General features: G+C 36.8%; 1 long non-coding RNA gene across 1 annotated transcript; it reads left to right on the top strand.

Moving 5' to 3' along the window:
• Positions 1-8,183: 8,183 nt before the first annotated feature.
• LOC142641185 (uncharacterized) lies at positions 8,184-10,427 on the top strand. Its single transcript, XR_012845321.1, has 3 exons — positions 8,184-8,583; positions 9,108-9,184; positions 10,153-10,427. It is a non-coding gene; the product is annotated as an uncharacterized LOC142641185 (long non-coding RNA).
• Positions 10,428-11,902: the final 1,475 nt, after the last annotated feature.

The following is an 11,902-nucleotide window of genomic DNA, read 5'->3' as shown; positions in this document are numbered from 1 at the left end:
CACTCTGTTAAGTTATTATTATAATAGATATAGTGTGTGTGTGTAATGGATATGCATGCATATATCTACACACAGACCGTAAAATGCACATCATGGACATCCACTATCATTGAACTAAATTTTTTGGGTTCCTAAAATCTTTGCTGCCATTTACTCTGCTTAGGGCTCTAATTGTGCCATATTGTTTTTATTGAACATCTTAGTTTTTTTTTTTTTGGTTTCATGTCATTATCCTTGTAATATCATATGGGAACATATAAACTTACCACATCAGTTGAAAGTCTGTTACATTTTGTGCACAGATGCATAATTGATTGTCTTGAGAGACTAGAATTGGTAATTACCTCAAGAAAGAACTTCTGACAGGGTGTTATTTTAAAGCAGGATTTTTGTTAAGTAATAGTTTAGGTGAGGCATAGGTGAGGCACTGTAAATTTTAGAATTGATCTGTACTTTGGATAATGTTATATTATTAATATTTCCCTCAAATATTAATATTGAACTGCAGTTTTCATAATGTTTAATATTAATATTGAACTATACTTTGATTAATGTTGTTCAGGCTTCCCACTGATGAGTAGCCTGCTTTATACAAATTTAGGAGTATCTCATTTCAACCTTTTGGTATTGTTTTAGTTTTATTAACTTATGTCATGATTTTTTGTTTTCTAACTATTTTGAAGAATAAGAGAAATAGAAAGGATTCATAATCCATAATCTCAAAATTGTTAACTCTTGGACTGTATTCATAAAAACAAATTTAAAATAAAAAACCCAAAATACTTATAGGGTCTGTGGGACTTGATGGGACGTAATTGGTAGCCCCCTTTAAAGACTTTTAAATTGTGACAGAAAGCTAGTTGTAATGCTATGGGACTGTATTCATAAAAACAAATTAAAAAAGAAAACCCAAAAGAAAAGAAAGCAAAGCTCTTGGACTATTATGGTCATCAATTCAATGTTCATTTGACACATAACTATGCACACACCATCATTTAATGGTATAGGTCTCACAATTGTTTAATCCATTTAATTAAGCTCAATATTAATTTGATTATTATTAATTGCCTCCAAAGCTGTGCTTGTGAGTGAGATGTCCATTGCACTAGAGTCTCTAATGGCACCTTTACCTACTTCCATGTTTGTCTCCCCCTTTTTTGTTGAAAACACACCTCACTAGCCACTAAGTTACAATGAACCCATTTCACTTCTTGCTTGATGAAAAAAAAAATTCTTTTAGAATGTGATGTCAAGTACAGAAAAACTTAAAGCTTAGGGGAACAAGTAAAAGGAAAGAACTTCACACTTTGTTTAAAGAAGGGACATTCTACTACTGATGGGTGGTAGGGCTTGTTTAGGGGTAATTTGGTTTATGTCATTCAAGGCCATAGAGGTACTGATCCTAATTGGGTACCGTTTAATTTTAGAGCTATGTTTTAGTGTTTTACAATGGTGTTTTTTGTGGTGCTTAATTGATTCTTTAGTTTTCATTTTGCTGTGTTCATTTGTTGGTTTGCTTTGTTTGATTTAGACATTGATTCCCACGTTGGTTGGTTGGTTAGGTTGCTTATACATTTTGCAACTATGTGTCCTTTTTGTTTATGCCTTGCAGCCATGAACATTAGGTTAGCTATTTTATATTTTAGTGTTTTACTTTAACTCTTCCTTGATATGATTAAATGGATTGAAAATCAATGTATATATAGATGCATGATGTATAATTCAGTTGAGCAATTATATGTTTTCAATTTTCTGTCAAATCTCTCCCTCACTCTGTTTCTCTTTCACTCTCTCTCTCTCTCTCTCTCTCTCTACTTGTTTCTGTGAGTTTGTTCTAGAACATTCAATTACTTGCCTATGTTTACTTGCAAAAACCAAGATTTTCTTCACTATTAAACATATACCTACGTCTCTAACATGATTGCATGCGTGTCAGATATGTAGCAACTGCGAAATGTGGATCCTGGACCCACCGTTCGTACACAGTTGACGCAGCAGCTGGGTCATCGATCCACGACGCTGTGGGAGACGCCTGCCAGTTAGGTACGTAGTTGTATTGAACTTCTGACATGTCGAAATCGTTTGTTTTTATTTCCGTAGGCATAATTTTATTTAATCCAAAGAGAAAATGGTATGAAACAGAAATAATCGTGAATTTAAAAACACTCTTTCATTAATAGCATCAAGAAAACGGTATGGAGCAGAAATATTCAAAGTCAGTAGATCTCATTTAAAAGCTATAGTAATCAATTAAAATGAATCCACTGCCATTATTTTTCCAAATGTGCACACACAAGTAGGCGTGGCTACACATAAGACAACTGACTTTGATTCCTAATTCCCTACTCCATTTGACATAGTGAGGCACTTTGTTCATTCATTTCAAAACATAATGCCCATCACCTTAGTGCTAATTTTAAACAATGTCATTTATCTTGAATTGATCCTATCTGCTATTGAGCTAGAGTGAATAACCAGTTAACATCGTAACTAACATATTGCAAAATGTTCGTAACTAACTAGTTAGCCTACTATTTCTTGCATATTATTATTATGTAGCATTCTTATAGTTATTTCGTCTGCACTATCCTAAGACAATGCTCTTTCGTGTGCAGGTAGTTCCAGGCGTGCTAAAGTGCAGACGCCGATCTTGCGAGTTACCCCCATATGGGCTAGACCCATGGATTGCCTGCTACATAACTGAGGCGGGTTTTGAAGGGCTATTCAAGGTTCCAAACTTGGAAGTGGATCAAGCGTTGATCACAACACTGGTCGAGCGTTGGCGTCCGGAGACGCACACATTCCACCTACCGCATGGAGAGATGGGCATCACCTTACATGATATTGAGGTGATGCTATGGGTTCCTGTTGATGGGTTGCTAGTGATTGGGAGTGTCAAGATGGACTGGCCTTGGTTGTGTCATAATTTACTGGGTCATCGTCATCCAAACCTCGATAGCGCATCCCCATGAAAACATGTCTATCCTTGCTGGGGCGAGGATAAAAGTCATTTGGCTGAAGCCACTATTTGAAGGTCCCCTAGCTGCAGATGCTACTGATGAGGTAGTGCAGCAACATGCACGCTATCACATACTCAAGTGGTTGGGGTTCATTCTATTTATGGACAAGTCGACAAACCGGGTGTCGGTGATGCCTCTACAGTTCCTGAACCCAATCAACAATACGAAGAGGTACAGTTGGGGTAGTGGAGCATTAGCCTGGCTGTACAGGCACTTATGCAAGGCATTAGAGACGAAGGTGAAGCAGATTGGAGGAACACTGATGTTGGTGTAGCTGTGGGCGTATTCGAGGTTCCCTGATATGCCCTATTATGAGGCCGCCACAACCGCCGGTGGAGGCAGGTCCCCTTGCCAGTTGGTATGTTATTTGATTAGTTTGATACAATTGTCATGCCATTTGTCATTCACCGTGCATGTGTCTATAGTTGGTCATAATCCTTGCATGTATGCCACTTGTAATACATTCACTAAGGACACTGTTGTTGAGAAGTAAACCCTATTTCAAACCAAAAGTCTAATTGACATTAATTTAATGGATTTACCCTAAATAGGCTAGCATAAATGTATATTTTCAGCCATAGTAACAAAGTGAAAAATCAATAAACTGAGTTATATCAATGGAAAAACTATTTGGAGGATCCAATCTCATGAAAAAAAAACTTACTATAGAAGAACAATTACAATCAGTCAGAGCTTGTAAAACCTTTATAGCCTAGACCTTGTATCTAACCTCTTTAAAAGTCTGACTTGCATTCCTATCATAGTAGCCTTAGAATCTCTGAAATTCTTCTATAATGTTTTTTCCCAAGAACAAATCTTGTTGTTATGAAATGAGACCTCTAGCACTCTTAAGTACTTTCTTTAAGATTTGCCTCATTGAATTGACATGAAGGAATTTATGGACAAATCAAAGGTTTAAGGCACAATGTGCAATCAAGAATATACACTATATGTAAAAATAAATTCTTCCACCTGACTCCCATATGGTATTTTGCACTAAAATACCTTACAAAATGACTTAAAAATTGTAATGAAAAAAAAAAAGCATTTTAAGCTGAGGGGTTTTTTAATTATTTATTATTTGGATCGAAATACTATTTGTTGTTGATATGACAGGTTCTTTGGCATAAGAAAAGTCTAAGGTGTAATTTGATTGACTTTTTGTTATTTTTTATTACTAACAACTGGGAAGAATTAAAGCAATTTGAAATTTTAGATATTCAATTATAAAATTTTAAAATCTAATATTTAGTTTGAAACCATGCTTAAACTGTAAGGAATAATTTTAATTTTCCACTAAAATTAGCATTGAGCAAAAGTTTATCATTGCATACGCACGCAATGACTCAATAAAGTTGTAAATTCAAACTAACTAACTTTTTACAGTTACAATCCTACTATTAAAATCTCTTAATTGTCTTATCAAAGAATTAAGTTCAAACATCATCTATATATAAAAGAAACAATTGGTTTCTTGGTGTGAAAGTAAAGAATAATCATCATGGAGAGTTAACGACATGAATTCAAATCCTACAGCATCTATAAAAAAAGGGAAAATATTATCACTTCCACTGGTCATGGTCTATAATCTATATTTTACTAACTTGGTAATTCATTGTAGCAAGAAAGTAGAAATAACATATTTCACAGAAGAACCCCAAGTAACCACAGATTACAAAACCAAAGCAAAGCTAACTAAACTGTCCTATCTGACTTGAGCGTAAACAAAACACTCTCAAAGGATATTCTTACGCAAAAAGGCAAGCAGCCATGGGAGTTGTGAGCTGCACAATCTAAGCTCCTCAACACCCACTTGAAACTAGACTTAAATTCAAGCTTACATGTTACCAGTTCTCTTATACATACCCTCTACTATCTACAGAAATTTCCCAATTGCAAACCCTTTGTAAAGCTTAGATGGACTCAAAATCAACCACAAATTTTACATCCCCATTGATATATATATATATATATAGCTTTATTTTCTCATGTGTCTAAAATAAACATGAATGCTTCGCTGGTTTATCTCTTATGAGTGGGGCTAATAGGCCAAGTCCCAACATGTGCAGTTGTGCACTAAGGAAGCAAAACAACATGGGGGGGGGGGGGGGGGTTTAGAAAGAAAATGTGTAATTATTTGAATAGCACTAAGTATAGGATAGGTGGTCTTTAATGGGGCTGGTTTTTCTCTTGTTGCTTACCATTATATTTGACTGAACAACCCATTCCACCGAAAATACGAAAGCTAATTAATGGCTTCATTTTTTGTACGCATTTATTTTCATGGCAGCATTGTTGTTTGATATTAACTAATGAGTATTGTCTTAAATTGTATGTTTACTAGATGGAAAGGGTCGAAGAGCACGATCGAGCATGCCACACATGTGCTAGCTGCGTATCGTGCGTCATTGTTGAGTATTCGAGCACACCAGGTATTCTACCGCTTCATGTCATGATGATATAATTCTTCATATTTTTGTTTTTCACTTGGTAGGGTTGTCAACTACTGCATGTATGTAGTTAAGAAGGTAACTTTGGTCGATTAGACCATAGATATACAAGGAATTAGTTACGAACATTTCAAAAAGGTGGGCAGTCAATATAAAGTACCTTCATTAGTAATTTTACATTGATGTTTGTCATTTTGATTACCCTTAAAATTTCCTTTTCAGTTTCAGCTAGTGTAACCAGTAGTATCCGGGTGCATCTTACCATATCAAATCCAATAAGAAGGGAAAATAGGACAAGAATGTGTTAGGATTTTTAGTGAAGTGGTTTTTCAATGGTCTTCTACATGTTTGCTCACATTGAGGATTGACACAAATAAGTACGTATTTGATTTGTTTTTTTGTTGACCATTTATCCAAGTTGTCTGGGAGCCGTATAGGGATGTCCTAGACTCGCTACCCCTATATTGCACTGCCGACAAACATATATGGAGTGCCACTGTGCCGTTGATCTATTTTTGGATAGTAGAGGATCATCATCCCGAACGTGTCTTTCGTCAGTTCGGGATGAAGCAAGTGCCCTCGGATCTTGTGGATACGTCGGTTGATCTCCACAGAATCTCCCTCCAAGTTAAACTAGAGAGGGATTGGGTGCAAGAACATGTTGTCTACATTGACCAATGGGCCCATAGAGGGGAACGTCTTGCCGACGCACCGACATTGGATGGGGACACAACGTACCTTGCTGCTTACATGGAGTCGTACCGAAGGACGACCAGACGGTACATTATGCGCGAGTCAGGGTATTGGGAAATCCTGATAAGGCAACAATTCGATGCATGTGTATAGTATGGATTGACAATATATGTGTTGCTGCATGCATTCTGAAAATTACGTTTTATGGAGCCATTGAATCAATATTTTGACATTCATTCTAGAGAACATTTCATTTCTTGCCACTAGATATGTATTTGTCACAACCAATATGTATTGCTGTGCCATTTCAATGTTCATATGTATATGAATAAGCTCATCATGCATAATCTGTTTCCAAATCAGTGATGATGTGGGTGCCAAGAGATATACTCAAAAATCATACGATTTTCCCTTAAAGGCATGGTGTTGCACAACACAAAAAGTAACCTAAAAAGTTTTAACGTGACTCCTTTATTTCGCAAGTTGAGTCCAATGTGGAATTACTATTGCAATACGAACCAGACTCCCAAGTGTACAACCACCTGAAGAGTACGCTGGATCTTGTCAAAGAGTTGAGCCGAGTGGCATTGGAGAACGCACGTGCCACGGCGAGTGAGGCGAGCACACAAGCCACAGGCCGTGGCAGGCGAGGTCGTGGGTCTAGAGGGCGTGGACGCGGTGGAGGTCGTACTCGAATTATTCAGGATGAGGATGACTCAGGTAACTTCCAACTCTAATACCTCCAATTCTTATTGACTTCCACTTCTAGTACTTTCAGTTGTAATTTATTTAGAGGACGTAGTAGCGAAGTATATATTGTTTGGTAAGTAGTTTTTAGGGTTAATTTGCACTTCCTTCTCTTAATAATGGTATAATTAGTTACAATGTTCTCCCAAACTTTAAATATTAAAACTAAGCACTTTAAATATTAACCAGTGGGAATAAGCACTGTCCCAAACTATTAAATATAATTTTTGTCAAATTTAAGAGAAATATCAACTCATAAGAGACAAAAGTACTTGATTAAGGATGGACATCGTAAAGGGTATACTCTATACTCTTTCTTAGCATATGGTATCTGTTTTTTCTTCTCATAAAGTAAAGGGGAACAAATCTTTCAAATAATACTGTGTCACATTGTATGCAGTACAGATGAGTCTAGTCCAAGTGTCCAAGAAGAGAGAGTGAGAGCCGTTTGTTGTTTTACCCTATACAAGATGTGTATTATGGAATCACACTTTATATCTAAAAGTTTTGTGTATTGTATTAGTTGTAGTACTTTCAAATTTAAATTTACATAATTTCTAAAAGATATTTATAAGGTAAAAAAAACAAAAAAAACAAACAAAAACTTGCGTGGCCATTTATCAGATAATGTTTTTCTTTTTGTGTTGAATATCAATATGTGTGTACTATCACTTTGTGTTATAAGGTAACAAGTAATGACATCTTAGTGGTCTTTAAAATATAGAGAATCTTAATCCCTAAGGCCTTATTCGTATTCACCCTCTTTTTATAAATCTTATTGACTCTTCTTCTTCTTCTTCTTCTTCTTCTTTATTTATTGTTTTTCTTCCAAGCAAAATATAGGTGTGCTGAAATGTAAGACATGCAAACCTGTTTCATTCATTCGTTATAAACTACAATCACAATACTATTATTAAATTTAAAACCAATGAGACATTAACTGATAATGCAAGTAATCTTTCTCCACTCTTAGTTAGAAAATTTTCTCCACCCTAAGACATCAAATTTTATCACTCACCTTCAAGAATTTTCTTAAATTTTTTTGTTAAAGTTGAAATAATTATTCAATAAAAAAAAAAAAAAGACAGCAAATAGTAGACATAGTTTTGTGCCTGTGAGTGTGTAAATGAGAGGTTTCATTCCCCAAATTAAATCCCCTGTGAAGGGTCAAATGCCTTTGAATTATATCTATGCTGCAAATAGTAAGACATTTTCTGACTCAATCCCTTGTTGTCATCTTAATAAATACAACTTTTTTTGTACAAATGATGAGGCGTTCGAGGGCGACTGGGGCATGTACATGGATGGCGCCGGGTCATCGCAATGCACGTCTGACGCTGCTGCCCAGCCATCCCACCCCGCTAGCCATAACGATAGTGCAGAACACACATCCTGTGCTCAAGCCAGCCCTTGGTCCCTACCACCCACTTGGCTGTCTCCCCTATTGTTCAGCGGCTCTGCCCACGACGGTGGATATATATTTGTACCCACACTTGGCCGACCGACCCCACCTGTAGTTCAAGTTAAGCCTACCCAGGACCCTTCGGATCCTAACCTCGATGAACCGACTGCACAGATTGAACAGATACGGAGTGAAAATATTGAGCCGACACATGGGTTGCGAAGATCACTCCGCACTGACATACATCCCCCTGGTTGTGGGATCGGTGACGGTAAATACCATGATTCAATAGATTCATTTATGAAATCCATAGGCAAAGCATGATTATAAAAGATATATAAAACTCGTAAAGGAATTATTCCTATGTCTACCTCCACTATTATATGTCCTAGTCTTCTATCTTAAGAATGATAAAGTAATTATTTGCACAGCTAGGAAGGCATCTTTCTCAACTGCTATCTGTTAATTAGAATGTTCAGATTAACAATCCTGTGCTCAGTTTCCATTATATTTTCTTATTTACCTAGTACACCTCCATGCTATGTAAACCTTTTATCATTTACCTTAATGGAATGTCACAGGACTTGCATATGATGTTGTTTGCTTTAAGTGATGATCATACTCAGAGGATCATCAACTATTACTCACTTGACTTGGTAGATATTTCAAAGAAGCTATATAGCTCCTTTGCACATCATTGTGGCCTTAGGGAATGTGCAATCCCTCTCTTTAAACTCTACTTTGGCTGTTAGGGAATGTGTGCATTGAAGTAATGTGCTTTGCTTTGAATTTCAGGTAAGACGAGACTGGCCAAGGCAGCTATGAGGAAATGAAAAGATTGTTGAGCTGTTGATGATATGGAGCATATGGGGGTAAAACCTTACCCAATACCAGATGTGTTTTTTATTTATTTTAGTTTTGATCGTTCATTTTTCGATAATTACAATTTACAACCAAGAAAAATTCTGAGTTATATCAAAAACAATATTATACAGTTGGGATTTTTCTTGGCCATAAAAGGAAGTTGTTACTTTTAAGCAACTGAATTTCTCTCTTCCCTCTCTAGATATACATAAGTCCAGCATGGCTTAGAAATTGAATTTGCTTAGTTCTGTTTATAAATTTTCTTCCTTGCTTCAAGCTTTGTTTGGTTTGCAAGAAAGTGATGGAAAAAAGGTGCCCTGCACATCAAATTATTATTATTAAAATCTACTTTGCACAACAAATTAGGTCTATGAAATTTCGATAGACACAGCACAAGTGTTATGTTTTAGCTTGGACATAGCATGTTAAAGACAGCAACTTGCCATTCTTGCCTTTTCATTCTCAAAAAAACCTCTTATGGATGTACCCCCAACATGCTATTGAACTCGCCCTAGTGGTCACAACTGTATTTTTCCTTGAATTTGCTTTCATGTCTACAGTTCATTACTCTAATTAAATTCAATTATGTGCTTGCATTGGTCAATGAACAATTTAATATTACATCTCAACAGTGTTTTGCTTGATTTTTTAAGAATTATCGTGTCATATGTCACACCCCTTGCATGTTTCTGTCTATGCTTCTTAGAATTAACATAGTGTAAAATTGTAAATTGCTTTATCAAAAAACAAAAACAAAAGAAGTGTCAATTGGATTAAAGATAAACTACCCTGTGAGGCTTGTAGGGGAGTTCCTATAATTTTCTAGCCATTTCCTTCAATGGTCCCTTTTCCTGTGAAAGTCATTTGGTGAAGTCTGTAAAACACAAGCCATTGCTTGCAGCTGTCTGCTTTAGGCCATGAATCTGGAATGTTACTTATAACATACATATATTTATATTTGGTGGCATATTTGCAGGTTTTTACAGAGCATGTCTCACATCCCATACTCAATATTTTTGGACAATATTTTGCACAGCTAATGGCCTATTGCACATACAAATGACAGCCAGTGGACAACAACATATTGGACAATTTGTTGTAAATAATATCTAACAATTTTTGTAACTAATGAAGCTCGGCAAAGATTAACTGTTCTATATTTGCATGTTTGAGCAACTTCACGTCAAGGCAGTACTGATATATGTAAAATGGCAAATATCTATAAATGCAATGGAAATGTACATTTCTATATGTTAAGGTGCATATGTGAATAACTGCATATTACGTAATGAAACAGTTTGGCAAACACCTTTTTCATGTCATTGCTAGGTGGTGTGCATTTCTGGATTTTATGTTCCAAGACGGCTCCATTTCATGCTGCAGATTGCCCGTTATATTCGCAACTTCTTCATAACAAGTGTATTTTCTGTCCTAAGCAAACAAGATATACCGAAAGAACTTATTGGCTATCCAAAGCCAAAGCCAAGTACAATTACCAAAACAACCTAGCCAATGTTAACAACAATACAAGCAATTACAGGCCAAGACAAATTCCTAATTAAAGTTCAAAAGGGAAACAAAAAGGCTATTCAACAACATTTGAAAATTCTTGTAGTGCAAACTTTAGGCATAGGGGCATAAAAACACATGTCGATAGTATTACTAGATTCATAAATACCACAAGCTATTGCCATAAAGCCTTCATTTTGCGCTTCCTTGTCATGTCGGATCATGAACTTCGTCATCCCCCATAACATGGGCTACCACTTCACTAAGCATGTTAGTACTCAAGGTTGCAATCCTCCTTGCGTGGTCATTCTCCTCAATGGCAACGTCTAACTAATACCTCAACAATCTGTTCCTAACGTCTCCATCGCAATAGCTGGTTCCTTCGCTTTGAGACATCCCCCCTAGGCTTGATGTCGACATGGTAGGAGATGTCCACGATGGGGAAGCACCATACTGCACATTCCTACCATTATGTTGCAAGAACTCCATGTATGCATATTTTGCTTCCCGTCGATCTTTGTATGACCTGTGTTCGGCGTTTGCAAATTTATGAACTTGTCTACTTACTTCTGCCCAATTGTCGTATATGCCAGGAGCACGACCAATGAAAACAACATAGTATCTGCCACCCTAAAAGAGGAACATACAATAGGATTGTATGTTAAAACCGCATGAGCTATGCAGGGGTTAGAACTTACCAAGTTTCGATAATGAGCTATTAGATAAACATGTACCATGTCGCTCTACCAATAAGTGCCGGTGGACTACAGCAACCTTGACGTTGTTTGTTCCAAGATCTGACAAACAGTTGCATAATCTATAATTGTACAATGGTAAATTGATTAATCACAACTATAAAACTTGTGGGCATGTTACCTCTAGAAGCAAAGGAGGCTTCTCTTCTCCATGTCTGAATGTTTTCTTCAGCTCATACCCTCCAACCAGAATGAGAGAAGGCTAGGTACCATAACAAGGCCTTTTATAAAGGGAATAATACTCGACTTCTCTAGGGTCGAGTACAGTACTCGACCTCTCTAGGGTTGAGTTATACAGTCGACCCATCTGGAAACTCTTCGACCCATCGAGGATAGGAATGGCAACGAGTCGGGTTTGGGCTGGGTTTTTGCATACCCGGGCCCGACTCGCGGGCCAAGACCCAAAACCTGAACCTGGCCCGATTATTAATCGAGTTTTTTTCCCGGGGCCCATACCCACCC

This window comes from Castanea sativa, chromosome 6 (genome assembly GCF_040712315.1).
Source record: "Castanea sativa cultivar Marrone di Chiusa Pesio chromosome 6, ASM4071231v1".
In the NCBI taxonomy this organism is placed as follows: Eukaryota; Viridiplantae; Streptophyta; class Magnoliopsida; order Fagales; family Fagaceae; genus Castanea; species Castanea sativa.
Note: the sequence above shows the minus strand (reverse complement) of the source record. Positions and strands in the feature narration are given on the sequence as shown.